Consider the following 15,845-nt stretch of genomic DNA (forward strand, 5'->3'; position numbering starts at 1 on the left):
GGACGCCTAAGTTATTTCCCCTTGTCTTTATTCATAATGTTAGATTCGCACGTACCATCCATAACCACACTTTAGATCCAAGTCATAGTCACAGATATATGAATACAACACATTGGCTAATACTTGAGGTATTTCGTTTCCCACGAAATGATGGCAGACGATGCTGTGGCGTCTTCGAAGCGCGAATTTCTCCAGTGCTAGCTATCTCAGCACATCAGTAAAGGGAACTTGCATACTATGTTGGCAGCACTTCGTCGCCTTGCCTGTTATGCTGTGTAGCAGACTTTAAAGCTGTGCGGATCAGCACAACGAAAAGGCGAGGGGTCTCACTCGTTTTGTCCACGACCGTACATGCTTCAACACAAATGCAGATGCTAACCGAGCGTGCAGGTTGTATTTGACCACGAACAGCACCCGTGCGATGTCTTCAATATGTTACAGGTGTGAGTCGTGTAGTTCTGTGTTTTTGTGAGAGCATTACGTTGGAGCTAAGTGAATTCGAACTCTGGCTGATTGTGGTGCCCGCATACTGGGTAATTCCGTAGCCGACGTATTTGATTTTTTTTTTCAAGTAACACGATATCGTTGTTTATCAAAACTAGACATGACTGTCTTAATGGGATTTCCGCGATCGTTCATGAAATAAAAATATGGCATTTCAGTCTTTGATCGCTATTTTTTATTTTCAGTGACCGGTTTCAGGCTAGCTGCCCATCTTCAGATCATATGTTGCAGTTACAGAGTAACTTGTCAATACATAACTATCGGTTCGCTCTCATAACTAAAGTAAATTTTAATCTGTTAAAACCTGAACCACTGCAGAACTGAACGTCGCACGCGCGAGCTCTGTTAGCACGACAGTACGAAAGAGCCCCACATGAAGGGAACTGTAGGACAAGCGGAATTCCAGAACCATACATCAGTGTTGAAAATGCCTGTAACAGGAGACTGTAGTGCCGAAGCCATAAAACCTGGACTGTGATGCAATTGAAGAAAGTGATTTGGTCGAGTGAGCCTTGTTTCACACAATTTCCATCTTCTGGTTGAGTTCACGTCCCAGGAGTGAAAAATGGCGAGGGTTCGTTACGATTGGGGCGACCATATCGTGGTACTCCATGGGTTCCATGGTCACTATCCTATGGTACAATGTTTGTTCCCCAATGGAGATCCTGTATTAGAAGACGACAGGGTCCCTGTTTACACAGCTCGCATCGCCCAGGGCTGGTTTTGTGAGCACGAGGACGAGCTGTGGCGTCTTAGAGCCATTTTGAACCGTTTTTGAAGTGTGTCAGGATAAAAATTGTAGAGGGAGGGATATCTATGATTGCATTAAGCATGTTCAAATCGACATAGCTAGTGGTACATACGCAGAGCTGTGGAAACTTGGAGAGGATAGAGTAGTTTGGTGAGGTGAGGTGCACCAAACTAGTTTTGGGAGTGAAGAATACAATGGGAGTGCAACTGTTCCATATCAAATAATGATTCAAGCAGTGACGACCGCAGCACCTAGCTTCACTGGTTAATTTCATGCTGTAAATTTTATGGGACCATTCGGGTTTGAACCAGGGACCACTCGAGCTGCAGTCGAATGAGCTATATTCCCACTGGTTACCTAGTTGTCGAACGGGAAACATCTCATGGGTGATATGATTAATCCGGCAGAAGAATTGCGCAGCCTCGGACTCCGGTCCTGATAAAGTCACGGGCAGTTATGACCGGCGGAATCCCCCGCGGAGCGTTGTTTAAGGTAAAAGTGTGCCGGTTTGCTTGTAAATAGAGCGGCTGTCGGCACGCCGGGTGAAAGTGTCGGCGCTCGGCGCTGGCGCACAAGGCTGGCTGGTGTCTGGCGGGAAGTGGGCCAAGGACGGGCTAAGGAGCGGGCGGGCCTGGCTAGCAGCGACAAGCCGCTGCCCGGCAGGTGGCGCGCACAAGTCTACGCATACGACGGTCACTCCAAACGAAATGGACACTATTTTTTTAAATCCATCTTTTATTCTACATCTTTGAAAGTTGTACAGTGTGTAGATACATCCTTTAGTAACAATATTTTCATTAAATGAAGAACAAACCGCCTTCAGTCACAAGTTGCGTTTATTTACTCCACATTGCATTTCGAGCCCTTGAGGCTCATCTTCAGGTGCTTTTCAGTGATTTACATCAGGCTTTTTAGTAGTTTGCCTGTTGATATTACATTTTTGTGTTACAACATGGTATATTGTACATATAAGTTTAACAGCGTTAATAATGTGAAACTAACTTACAGTTTAACATTGTATGATGTCTGCTTCTGTTGTGCAGTTGGTATACACAATATACATCTTTAATTTTGCAGTACATACTGTGATATATACATAGTCACACACTTTTTCGCACATTGTAGTATCAGAACGTAAACATGCCAAAGATTCTCGTTCATACAGATGTTCTACTTCTAAATATAATCGATTTTCTTGTTTCACAGAAAATAATATGATATAGTATTACTAGTACACAGGTATTATTAAAATAATTATTTGGCACCATGTTGTAGGTTGTCAGCTGTTTGTACTATTATAGATTTGATTCCTCAGAAAAAAAAAAACTTTTAAAGGTGTAGAAAAAATTGTGGCTGTTAAACTCTGTTTGTTAATTCAACAAGTTTTCGGAATATTTTCCTTTGTGTAGCATTATTTCTAACTGTTCTAGTAGATTAAGTTTTTTACTGTTGGTTTCTGTGTGAAGTACAGTTAGGCTGTTGTGAATGTCGTCAAGTCTGTATTTATTAATATACATGTGGTTAGCTATTGTAGATTTTTCAAAATGGTTTAGTCGAAAGGCGTCGGTGTGTTGTTTATACTGTGTGTGGAAGGTTCTTCCAGTTTTTCCTATGTAAAATGCAGGGCAACTGTTACATTGTAATTCATATATTCCACTGTGTTGTGTTATTGGCTTGTTTGTGTTCACTGTGTGAGGTAAGTTGTATTCAGGTTTGCTGTTTGTGGAGAAAGATATTTTAATATTGGTTTTTTAAATAAGTTAGCTATTTTTTGTGATACTGTGCCTAAGTATGGAATGCTTGTGAAGATTTGTTTTGTGTCGGTAGTTTTCTTTTCAGTGTTTTTGTGAGTGATGTTGGTCTGAATTTTTCTAGATAGTTTATCAGTTGATTTTATAGACTAACCATTATTTACTGCAATTGTTTTGATAGTATCTATTTCTTGTGTTAATGCTTTGGGTTTTAAAGGTAATGTATGTGCCCTGTTCAACATTGATCTAAATGCAGCATACTTATGTCTGTTTGGGTGGTATGAAGATTCCTGTATTTTTCTACACCTTTTCTACACCTTTAAAAGTTTATTTTTTTCCGAAGGAATCATATCTATAATAGTACAAACAGCTGAAAACCTACAACATGGTGCCAAATAATTATTTTAATAATACCTGTGTACTAGTAATACTATATCATATTATTTTCTGTGAAACAAGAAAATCGATTATATTTAGAAGTAGAATATCTGTATGAACGAGAATCTTTGGCATGTTTACGTTCTGATACTACAATGTGCGAAAAAGTGTGTGACTCTCTATACATCCCAGTATGTACTGCAAAATTAAAGATGTATATTGTGTATACCAACTGCACAACAGAAGCAGACATCATACAATGTTAAACTGTAAGTTAGTTTCATATTATTAACGCTGTTAAACTTATATCTACAATATACCATGATGCTACAGAAGAATGCTGAAGATAAGGTGGGTAGATCACGTAACTAATGAGGAGGTATTGAATAGGATTGGGGAGAAGAGAAGTTTGTGGCACAACTTGACTAGAAGAAGGGATCGGTTGGTAGGACATGTTTTGAGGCATCAAGGGATCACAAATTTAGCATTGGAGGGCAGTGTGGAGGGTAAAAATCGTAGAGGGAGACCAAGAGATGAATACACTAAGCAGATTCAGAAGGATGTAGGTTGCAGTAGATACTGGGAGATGAAGAAGCTTGCACAGGATAGAGTAGCATGGAGAGCTGCATCAAACCAGTCTCAGGACTGAAGACCACAACAACAACTATGATGTAACACAAAAATGTAATATCAACAGGCAAATAACTAAAAAACCTGATGCAAATCACTAAAAAGCACCTGAAGATGAGCCTCCAGGGCTCGAAATGCATAGTGCAGTAAATAAACGCAACTTGTTCTTCATTTTACGAAATTAAAACAGTCGCAGACGAAACACTGAAAAACAATTGATAAAATTAAGCAATATTTTCATTTCTCCAGATAATTTCCATCCCTCTCAACTGCCTTACGCCATCTTGGAACCAGCGCCTGTATACGCGCACGGTAAAATCCTGGACCGACTTGATGGAGCCACTGTTTGGCAGCGTGCACAAGGGAGTCATCATCTTCAAACCTTGTTCCACGAAGAGAGTCTTTCAGTTTCCCAAAGAGATGATAGTCACATGGAGCCAGGTCAGGACTGTAAGGCGGGTGTTTCAGTGTTGTCCATCCGAGTTTTGTGATCGCTTCCGAGGTTTTTTGACTGATATGTGTCCGTGCATTGTCGTGCAACAGCAAAACATCCTGCTTTTGCCGGTGTGGTCGAACACGACTCAGTCGAGCTTGAAGTTTGTTCAGTGTCGTCACATATGCATCAGAATTTATGATGGTTCCACTTGGCATGATGTCCACAAGCAAGAGTCCTTCGGAATCGAAAAACACCGTAGCCATAACTTTTCCAGCAGAAGGTGTGGTTTTGAATTTTTTTTCTTCGGTGACTTTGCGTGATGCCACTCCAATGATTGCCTCTTCGTCTCTGGTGAAAAATGATGGAGCCATGTTTCATCACCTGTCACAATTATTCCAAGAAATTCATCTCCACCATTCTCGTACTGTTCCAAAAGTTCGCTGCATACCGTTTTTCTTGTTTCTTTGTGAGCCACTTTCAACATCCTGGGAACCCACCTGGCACAAACCTTTTTTAACGCCAACATTTCCAGTATTCTGCAAACACTTCCTTCCCCTATCCCAACGTAGCGTGACAATTCGTTCACTGTCATGCGTCTGTCAGCAGTCACCAATTCGTTAACTCTATGCACATTGTCTGGAGTGTGTGCAGTACGAGGCCTGCCGCAGCGAGGACAATCCTCAATATTGCCGTGCCCGCTTTCATCACGTAACCTGCTTGCCCACCCACTAACTGTACTGCGATCGACAGCAGCATCTCCATACACCTTTTTCAACCTCTTGTGGGTATTTCCCACTGTCTCGTTTTCACAGCACACGAATTATATGACAGCACGTTGCTTCTGACGAACGTCAAGTGTAGCAGCCATCTTGAAGACATGCTGTGACGGCGCCACTCACGGGAACAGGTTGAACTAAGTTTGAAAACAAGCGGGAAGGATGTATCTACACACTGTAAAACTTTCACACATGCAGAATGAAAACTGTATTTCTACAAGAATAGGTGCATTTCTTTTGGAGTGACCCTCCTACATCTAACCATAGACGGTTTGCCCTTAGACCGAAAATGACGTCACTGTATCGAAATCAACGTCTCTAGCAGATGATTGATGACCGTATCCATTTGCAGGCGGCTTCAGGATTACTCTTCGACTTACCTTTATACTAATTGTAGTATTTTTCAGTAAAGGCTTGTTTATTACAGTGCTGAAACCTCGTGCTGCGTTTGGTTGCGCCGGCAGATGAGTGAAAGGAAGTAATACAGCGTCCCACAGGTGACTTTGTTTTTTTTTTTTAATGGACACTCATTTTTCGAAATTAAGTCAGTGAATTTACAGGATGAAGCTAAAGAGTGACAGTTTTACAGAGCAGTTCCCAATGGCCTTCTACTTCAGAGTTTTTATTTATGTCTAAATATTACGAGTTGAATAAGAATGTTCACTATGCTCTTAAACATACGTCAGCCCCCAGATTTGTTGTTGTTGTTGCGGTCTTCAGTTCAGCCACTGGTTTGATGCAGCTCTCCACGCTACTCTATCCCGTGCTACGAGTAACTATTGCAACCTACATCCTTCTGAATCTGCTTACTGTATTCATCTCTTGGCCTCCCTCTACAGTTTTTACCCACTACTCTTCCCTCCAGTACTAAATTGGTGATCTCTCGATGCCTCAGAATGTGTCCTACCAGCCGATCCCTTCATCTAGTCTGGTTGAGCTACAAATTGATCTTCTCTCCATAATTCTATTCAATACCTCCTAATTAGTTACGTGATCTACCCACCTAATCTTGAGCATTTTTCTATAGCACCACATTTCGAAAGCTTCTATTCTCTTCTTGTCTAATCTATTGGCCGGCCGGAGTGGCCGAGCGGTTCTAGGCGCTTCAGTCCGGAACCGAGCTGCTGCTAAGGTCACAGGTTCGAATCCTGCCTCGGGCATGGATATGTGTGATGTCCTTAGGTTAGTTAGGTTTAAGTAGTTCTAAGTTCTAGGGGACTGATGACCTCTGTAGTTAAGTCCCATAGTGCTCAGAGCCATTTTGACATTTTCTAATCTATTTATCGTCCATGTTTCACTTCCATACATGGCTACACTCCACATAAATGCTTTCAGGAACGACTTCCTGACATTTAAATATATCCTCGATGTTAACAGATTTCTCTTCTTCAGAAACGCTTTTCTAGCCATTGCCAGTCTACATTTCATGTCCTCCCTACTTCGACCACATCAGTTATTTTGCTTCCCAAATAGAAAAACTCATCTACTACTTCGTCTCGTTTCCTAATCTAATTCTCTCAGCATCGCCTGATTTAATTCGACTACATTCCATTATACTCGTTTTGCTTTTCTTGATGTTCATCTTATATCCTCTTTATCAAGACACTGTCCATTCCGTTCAACTACTCTTACGAGTCCTCTGCTGTCTCTGACAGTATTACAGTGTCATCAGCAAACCTCCAAGTTTTTATTTCTTCGCCCTGGACTTTAACTCCAAATTTTTCTTTTGTTTCCTTTACTGTTTGCTCAGTATACAGATTGAATAACATCGGGGATAGGCTGCAATCCTGTCTCACTGATTTCAGCGCTAAATGAGTAAAACTAACTATGGGCTCCAATTCTCTTAGTGCGTAACGACGCAATCTCGACTTTATGCTCTCCTTTAAGTGCCGTAGGTGTTATTTCAAACCTTAACACGGCAGAGATAGGTGCGTGCGCGGTCTGTGTGTCTCTCTGGACTAAGACTAAAACCAAAGTCTCGATCATCCGACGGGTAGACTTCGTAGACGGGTAACATATTAAACATTCTTTTTTTATTATTTTGGAATTTTTAGTAAAACTTTTGAATTATAATGGTCAAGTCCCGTGAATCGAAAAATATGTTAAAAAAAGGAATATTTCGATGCACAGGTAAAAGCGTTTCCAAATTAAAAAAATTTACAATGCAATTTTTTGAGATAAAGTCAACGATTTTTAGACTGAAGCTAATGAGTGATATCATTACCGAACAAATAACACATAGTCTTCAGTTTGAGGGTGTCCATTTGTGTATAAATATCACTCATTTAATGCTAACTCTCGTTGTATATCTAACTGTAAAATATGTGCGGAAATTTATGAAATATTAATTCCATGATTTTTCTTTCCTATCTTCATGGTACTAACTTCGTGACTTCTCTTTCAGTAATCTGAATAGCGTTAAAAGTTCTGCCACAGATGAAGGAATATTTGTGCCCTTGCCTTGTAAAGGAAAACTTTTCATACAAAGCAATGCAGCAACCATTTGTTACCTGAAAGTTTTGTTACTATAGGCTTTTCGTATCGTAAGGAAACTGAAGCCATGTGTAGTGCCACGAATTATTTTTATTTTCCTTCGCATTTAGTACCTAAAGAATAATAAAAAAAGGAGGAACCCACCAGTTCAGATCAATAAATAAGAAATGTCATCTGCTTCGAAAAACGAAGTGTAAGGTGCATTTATTCCTACTGTCATTAAACTGACACCATAGATTAAATTGAAAGTTATTTCTTGTTACAACAGAAGAAACATTCACGCGTTTCTTTTCAAGAATCATCTGAAAACAAAATATATCTAGCTAAAATGATGTTTTGCCTTCCAGCCCTGTGGAAGCTGTAAACCAATGAGGCATAGCATAGCACGAAGGGGGAATTCACTGAAGAATATGTAATTCAGAAGTTCGTAAAAAAAAAAAGTGCACAGCGTAGGTAGTGTTTAGAAATTCATTTCGCATTCACTTGTAGAAAACATTATACATGTTACTTAATACAACATGCGATTCAGCCGTTAAAATTCAGCTATTAATGACAGCTTGTAATGACAGTTAGTAGACCCGTCTTTTTTCCATCCGTCTCGTAACTTAGGTATTGGTTTCAGGGCTCAAAACCACTGTTATAGTCACTGTAAACAAGGCACCCTAAGAATTTATCCATGTAGCATATCCTGTGCGCCTTGCAGGCTCGCTGCCAAATTTTTCGAAGGAAAATTACCCTTTAGAAATCTTTAATTGTAAATAATAATGAAGTTCAGGATTCTGTCCCCGATTTCGAAATTAAACCACATTTTATCCATCTAAGCTTGTGATAAGTGTTTTATTTACATGTTATATCACAATCTGGTCTGCTCTGATTTATTAAGAATTTGTGTCACAATGTTATCGACAGAGATAATTTGCTTTGCATTCTAACAAAGTTCTCCGGAAAAGCGTCCGTTAATATACTGTCTCACCAAACGGTGCAGGGTATCAAGTGGAACAGTAACACAAACAGATCACTGCCAAAGTCTGATCGCTATCGTCAGGTGTGTCCCAGGAAGTACGATATTACAGCTCTAATTCTCTGTACACGTAAACGATCCGACGGATAGGATGAACAGCAATCTGCAACTGCTTGCTGATGAAGCTGTCGTCATTGGTTTACTGTAGGAGGACGCAGGATGATTTACACGGAAATAACAACAACACGTCGTCACATTTTAAGAAGAGAAAGCACGCTTGGAAGATATCAGTCTCTGAAATCTCTCCACGAAAAATATTGGCCCATAATCCTGAAAGTGCGCAGTTACGACCTTTTGAATGTACAGCTTTTAAACTTCGCGCGTACCGGCTGTTAGTCATTCCCTCCGCCGCATTGCAGCCGGCTAATACCCGAGCGCGAAGTACTCCACAGCGGAATGAGTAAGCGGTTCGTGTATATAATGTCACAGAACAAAGAACCAATAGTGTTTTGTTTATTGTGTCAAGGTACGCGGGTTCTAACCTTTAGCTGGTGCCACAGATCTCTTTTCTTTGAACACGTTTATGTTGCGATTCACAGATGTGGTGCAAATGAATTAAATGACTGAGAGTGCTATTTAATTGTTAGCATCGATTTTGTGCTTTATTCCCTTTGGATTGGAAACTTGACGTCGTTAAAGTGAAGTACACATACGGGAGTTGCTCTATTCTTCAACGTGATTGGCATGATTAAATTGTAAATCGAGAATCATTAACTCCATTTTATAATGATTTTTCAGTTGCTTAGAATTATCACTTTTGATTTTCAGGCATATATACATAATATTAAACGTGTGTGCGTGTCGCTGACAGGCACCCTTTTCGTGTAAAACAACATGGTCTCGAACAAGATTTCAGTACACGTTCGGCATAAGAGACCCCCCCTTTCTTCCCTCGCCATCTACATCCCTTGAATAGGAAGGATCTGGTTGTCACTCTGCAGCACAGTACTTTGCACTCGGGCATACATCGGCTGCAGTGAACCATAAAAAATTCATTCAGTCATCAGGACCTTAATACTCCCAGTAACGAATTATTTTGAGATCCGTCCATGAAGGATACTGTGCGAAACGGGATTAAACTTGGGAGCCGTCCGCAGTCTGTTAAATCCGTGGAGAAGGGGAGGGAGTCACTTTTGGCCGCCATGCTCACTTTTAGCGTGCAACAGAAGTGTAAGAGTTTTATAATAATAATAGTTTGTGTATTGACATGACTTTAGCATAATGTTGAAGCAGGTGTAAATTTAGAAGTACAAGGATCATGCAGTTGAGAACTGTATTTGCAGCCAACTTTGAAAATCTCATAATTTACACAATATATAAAAAAATTGGAGAAAGCCCTCCACAGCTCCCTCTAGTACCATGGAAGTCATTCACTGATGTCTTAACAGATGTCCTATCAACCCGTTCCTTCTCCTTATCAGTGTTTTTCACATATTCCTTTCCTCAGCGATTCTGTGCAGAACCTCCTCATTCCTTACCTTATCAGACCACATTATTTTCAATATTCGTCTGTAGCACCACATCTCAGATGCTTCGATTCTCTTCTGTTCCGGTTTTCCCACAGTCCATGTTTCCCTACCATACAATGCTATTCTCCAGACGTATATTCTCAGAAATTTCTTCCACAAATTCAGGCTGATATTTGATATTAGTAGACTTCTCTTGGCCAGAAATGCCTTTTTTGCCATAGCGAGTCTGCTTTTGATGTCCTCCTTGCTCCGTCCGTCATTGGTTATTTTAGTGCCTAGGTAGCAGGATTCCTTAACTTCATCTACTTCGTGACCATCAATCCTGATGCTAAGTTTCTCGCTGTTCTCGTTTCTGCTACTTCTCATTACCTTCGTCTTCCTTCGGTTTACTCTCAATCCATACTCTGTACTCGTTAGACTGTTCATTTCGTTCAGCAGATCATGTAATTCTTCTTCACTTTCATTCAGGATAGCAATGTCATCAGCGAATCACATCATTGATATCCTTTCACCTTGAATTTTAATTCCACTCCCGAACCTTTCTTTTACTTTCGTCATTGCTTCCTCGAAGTACAGATTGAACAGTAGGGGTGAAAGGCTACATCCTTGTCTAACACCCTTTTTAATATGAGCACTTCGTTCGTGGACGTCCACTCGTATTATTCCCTCTTGGGTGTTGTACATATTGTATATGACCCGTCTCTCCCTATAGCTTACTCCAACTTTTTTCAGAATTTCGAACATCTTGCACAAGTTCACATTGTCGAATGCTTTTTCCATGTCGACAAACCCTATGAAAGTGTCTTGATTTTTCTTTAGCCTTGCTTCCATTATTAACTGCAACGTCAGAATTGCCTCTCTCGTGCCTTTACCTTTCCTAAAGCCAAACTGGTCATCATCTAGGGCATCCTTAATTTTCTTTTCCATTCTTTTATATATTATTTTTATAAGCAACTTGGAAGCATGAGCTGTTAAGCTGATTGTGCTATAATTCTTGCACTTGTCAGCTGTTGCCTACTTTGGAATTGTGGGGATGATGTTTTTCCGAAAGTGAGATGGTATGTCGCCAGACTCATACATTCTGCACACCAGCGTGAATAGTCATTTTGTTGCTACTTCCCCCAACGATTTTAGAAATTCTGATGGAATGTTATCTAACCCTTCTGCCTTATTTGATCGTAAGTCCTCAAAGCTCTTTTAAATTCTGATTCTAATACTGGATCCCCTATCTCTTCTAAATCGACTCCTGTTTCTTCTTTTATCACGTCAGACAAATCTTCCCCCTCATAGAACCTTTCATTGTATTCTTTCCGCCTATCCGCTCTCTCCTCTGCATTAAACAGTGGAATTCCCTTTGCTCTCTTAATGTTATCTCCCTTGATTTTAATGTCACCGAAGATTGTTTTGTCTTTCCTGTATACTGAGTCTGTCCTTCCGACAATCATTTCTTTTTCGATGTCTTTACATTTTTCCTGCAGCCATTTCGTCTTAGCTTCCCTGCTCGTCTTATTTACTTCATTCCTCGGCGACTTGTATTTCTGTATTTCTAAGTTTCCCGGAACATTTTTGTGCCTCCACCTTTCACCGATCAATCGAAGTATTTCTTCTGTTACACATGGTTTCTTCGCAGTTACCTTCTTTGTACCTACGTTTTCCTTCCTAATTTCTGTGATGGCCCTTTTTAGAGATTTCATTCTTCTTCAACTGTATTGCCTACTGAGCTATTACTTATTGCTGTATCTATAGCCTTGGAGAAGTTCAACCGTATCTCGTCATTGCTTAGTCATTCTGTATCCCACTTCTTTGCGTACTGATTCATCCTGACTAATGTCTTAAACTTCAGCCTACTCTTCATCACTACTATATTGTGATCTGAGTCCATATCTACTCCTCGGTACACCTTACAATCTACTACGTAATCTAACTGAAATCTTCCCGTATCACTCGGCCTTTTCCAAGAATACCTCCTCCTCTTGTGATTCTTCAACAGAGTGTTCTCTATTACTAGCTAAAATTTGTTACAGAACTCAATTAGACTTTCTCCTCTCTCACTCCTAGTCCCAAGCCCATATTCTCCTGTAACCTTTTCTTCTACTCCTTCTCCTACAACTGCGTTCCAGTCCCCCGTGACTATTAGATTTTCATCCCCTTTTACATACTGTATTACACTTTCAATATCCTCATACACTTTCTCTATCTCTTCATCTTCAGCTTGCGACGTCGACATGTATACCTGAACTTTCTTTGTCGGTGTTGGTTTGCTGTCGATTCTGATAAGAACGACCTTCCGCAGAACTGTTCACAGTAACACACTCTCTGCCCTACTTTCCTATTCATAATGAATCCTACTCCCATTATGCCATTTTCTGCTGCTGTTGATATTACCCTATACTCTTCTGACCAGAAATCCTTGTCTTCTTCCACTTCATATCTAGATTGAGCCTTTGCATTTCCCTTTTCAGATTTTCTAGTTCAAGCTTCTGACATTCCACGCAACGACTCGTAGAACTTCATCCTTTCGTTGATTGTTAATGCTTTTCTTATGGTAACGTCCACCTTCGCAGTCTCCTCCCAGAGATCCGAATGGGGGATTATACCGGAATCTTTTGCCAATGGAGAGGTCATCATGACACTTCTTCAATTACAGGCCACATGTCCTGTGGATACACGTTACGTGTCTTTAATGTAGTGGTTTCCATTGCCTTCTGCATCCTCATGCCGTTGATCATTGCTGATTCTTCCTCCTTTAAGGGCAGTTTCCCACCCGAAGGACAAGAGAGTGTCCTGAACCTCTGTCCGCTCCTCTGCCCTCTTTGACAAGGCCGTTGGCAGAATGAGGGTTTGATCGCCAGTGCTGATTATTAATCAAAATTTAAGCAGCGTCGGGATTCGGACCCGGGGCGAAGTCGTTTCGATTATGAATCAAAGACGCTACCCCCCTTTTTTTATTGTTCTCATTTTGTTCGTTGCATTTGTTCGGTGCCGATGTCCCATGACACCCGTTCAAGTTCAGTGTTGAGCCGTTGACTCAGTTTTTTATTACAGGGGGCAGCTAACCCTCTGACCGAACACGCTGAGCTACCGTGCCGGCCCCCTAGACCACAGGTGCGTGTTAGACACGCATTTCACAAAACATTTGACTAGTTTGTTGTCCATGTTTCATTTTTTTTGTATTCAGGTTTGTTCAGAAAGAATTAAATATAATATATTTAAATGTCCATCAGTAATCTATTATTGTTATGAGTATATAGAGCAAGAGCAACCAGAGAACTTTCAATTTAATCTGTATTTTGACGTTTATTTTAGTTTTTCAACATGAGAGACAGAATTCCGTAATTTCTACAACAATATAACCTTTTGTGCCTAAAGTGGCTGGGCCTTGAAGAGATTAACTTTTTGACACTTCATTTAGATAGCTAACAGCAGCTTCTCCGGAACCATTTAAATTTTTCCTCAAATCACTAATTAATTTTTCTTAATTGCATTGATTACTTTCAAGCAATTGCATATTGCGTTCGCAAAACTAGGCCTCTAGCGTGTCAATATGATACACCATTTTTCTATTTCCCACTCTGTTTGGGTATGATAATTCGGACAAAAATCGAGTGTCTAATTTCTAGGGAGTCTTTTTTTCCGCTCTCCCAAAAGTGTGCGCTCACCATTGTCGGTATGTATGTTAAAATATAATTGCTTCTACTAAAACGTTGTTTTAACGGAGGGCCATGACCCCCATTATTCCCCCCTCCCTTCACACAGACTTAGATCCACGCCTCATTCTACCTGTTAATGGGTGGTCGTTTGAGGGAAATAGAGTAGTAATATGATGCAACAGATCACTGGCGCTTTGGGTGTAAAATAAGGGGACGTGGATGACGAGATTACGTAGGGTGCTGCGAGAGACTGTAAGTTAAGACCGGGCCTGGCACAGAGACAAGTCGGCTCTTCCAGTCGACCACAACAACGAATCTGTGTCGAGGCCCCTTGAGTGTTGACGCCGTTAAACCTGTTTACCGCCGCTCGGATGGAGCAAATAACGTTTCAGGTAAATGAAAGCTGACTCATAACAGGAGTACCATAGGAGGGAACGGAGTAGTGTGGGAACATAGGGTCAGAATATCAACGGTCACTTTCTTGTTCTCATTGATAGGTCCACCCTGGGTTACATGAATATAAATGGTCACTTTCTTGCGCCCATTGATGGCCCAGCCTGGGTTACTTAACTACACAGCATGTCACTCTTAAAGGAGAAAAGTCTTCAGACATAAAAGTAGTGCCGGCTGGTGTGGCCGAGCGGTTCAAGGCGCTTCAGTCTGGAACCGCGCAGCTGCTGCGGTCGCAGGTTCGAATCCTGCCTCGGGCATGGATGTGTGTGATGTCCTTAGGTTAGTTAGGTTTATGTAGTTCTAAGTTCGTGAAAGCAGGATATAAGATGAACATAAACAAAAGCAAAGCGAGGGTAATGGGATGTAGTCGAATTAAGTCGGGTGATGCTGAGGGAATTAGATTAGAAAATGAGGCATTTAAAGTAGTAAAGGAGTTTTGCTATTTGGGGAGCAAAATAACTGATGATGGTCGAAGTAGAGAGAATATAAAAAGTAGACTGGAAGTGGCAAGGAAAGCGTTTCTGAGCAAGAAAAATTTGTTAACATCGAGTATAGATTTAAGTGTCAGGAAGTCGTTTCGGAAAGTATTTGTATGGAGTGTGGTCATGTATGGAAGTGAAACGTGGACGATAAATAGTTTTGACGGAGAATAGAAGCTTTCGAAATGTGGTGCTACAGGAGAATGCTGTAGATGGGCAGAATACGTAACTAATGAGGAGGTATTGAATAGAATTGGGGAGGAGTTTGTGGCACAACTTGACAAGAAGAAGGGCCCTGTTGGTAGGACATGTTCTGAGGCAACAAGGGATCACAAATTTAGCATTGGAGGGCAGCATGGAGGGTAAAAATTGTAGAGGGAGACCAAGAGATGAATACACTAAGCAGATTCAAAAGGTTGTAGGTTGCAGTAAGTACTGGGAGATGAAGAAGCTTTGACAGGATAGAGTAGCATGGAGAGGTGCATCAAACGAGTGTCAGGACTGAAGACCACAACAACAACAACAAGTTCTAGGGGACTGATGACCTCAGATGTTAAGTCCCATAGTGCTCAGAGCCATTTGAACCATAAAAGTAGTGTTACAGGACCATTTCTTGTCACAATATACGCTGTCTAGCCACATTAATATGATCACCGGTCAAAAAAAACCTGAATAACCGCCTTTTGCATCGCGAACTGGTGGGATACGTGCAGGAAGAGAGTCAGTGTGGTTCTCGAAGCTACCGACAGGGATGCGCAGTCATGCTGACTCGAGTGCCGTGGCCAACTTCGCTGGGTTCTTGGTTGAGGATCCATTGTGGCAAACAGCCCGATCGAGATGATGCCAGAGAATATTGACGGGGTTTAGATACGGCGAGTTTGGTGGCCAGGGAAGTACGATAGACTCGTTTTGGTGTTCTCCGAACCACGCACGTATACGGCGAACTGTGTGACCAGTTGCATTGTCCTGCTTGTATGTGCCATCGAAACGAGGAGAAACAGACTGCAAGTAGGGGTGGAAATGTTCCCCATGGATAGATGCACGAAAACATTTC

This window comes from Schistocerca cancellata, chromosome 7 (assembly GCF_023864275.1).
Source record: "Schistocerca cancellata isolate TAMUIC-IGC-003103 chromosome 7, iqSchCanc2.1, whole genome shotgun sequence".
NCBI lineage: Eukaryota > Metazoa > Arthropoda > Insecta > Orthoptera > Acrididae > Schistocerca > Schistocerca cancellata.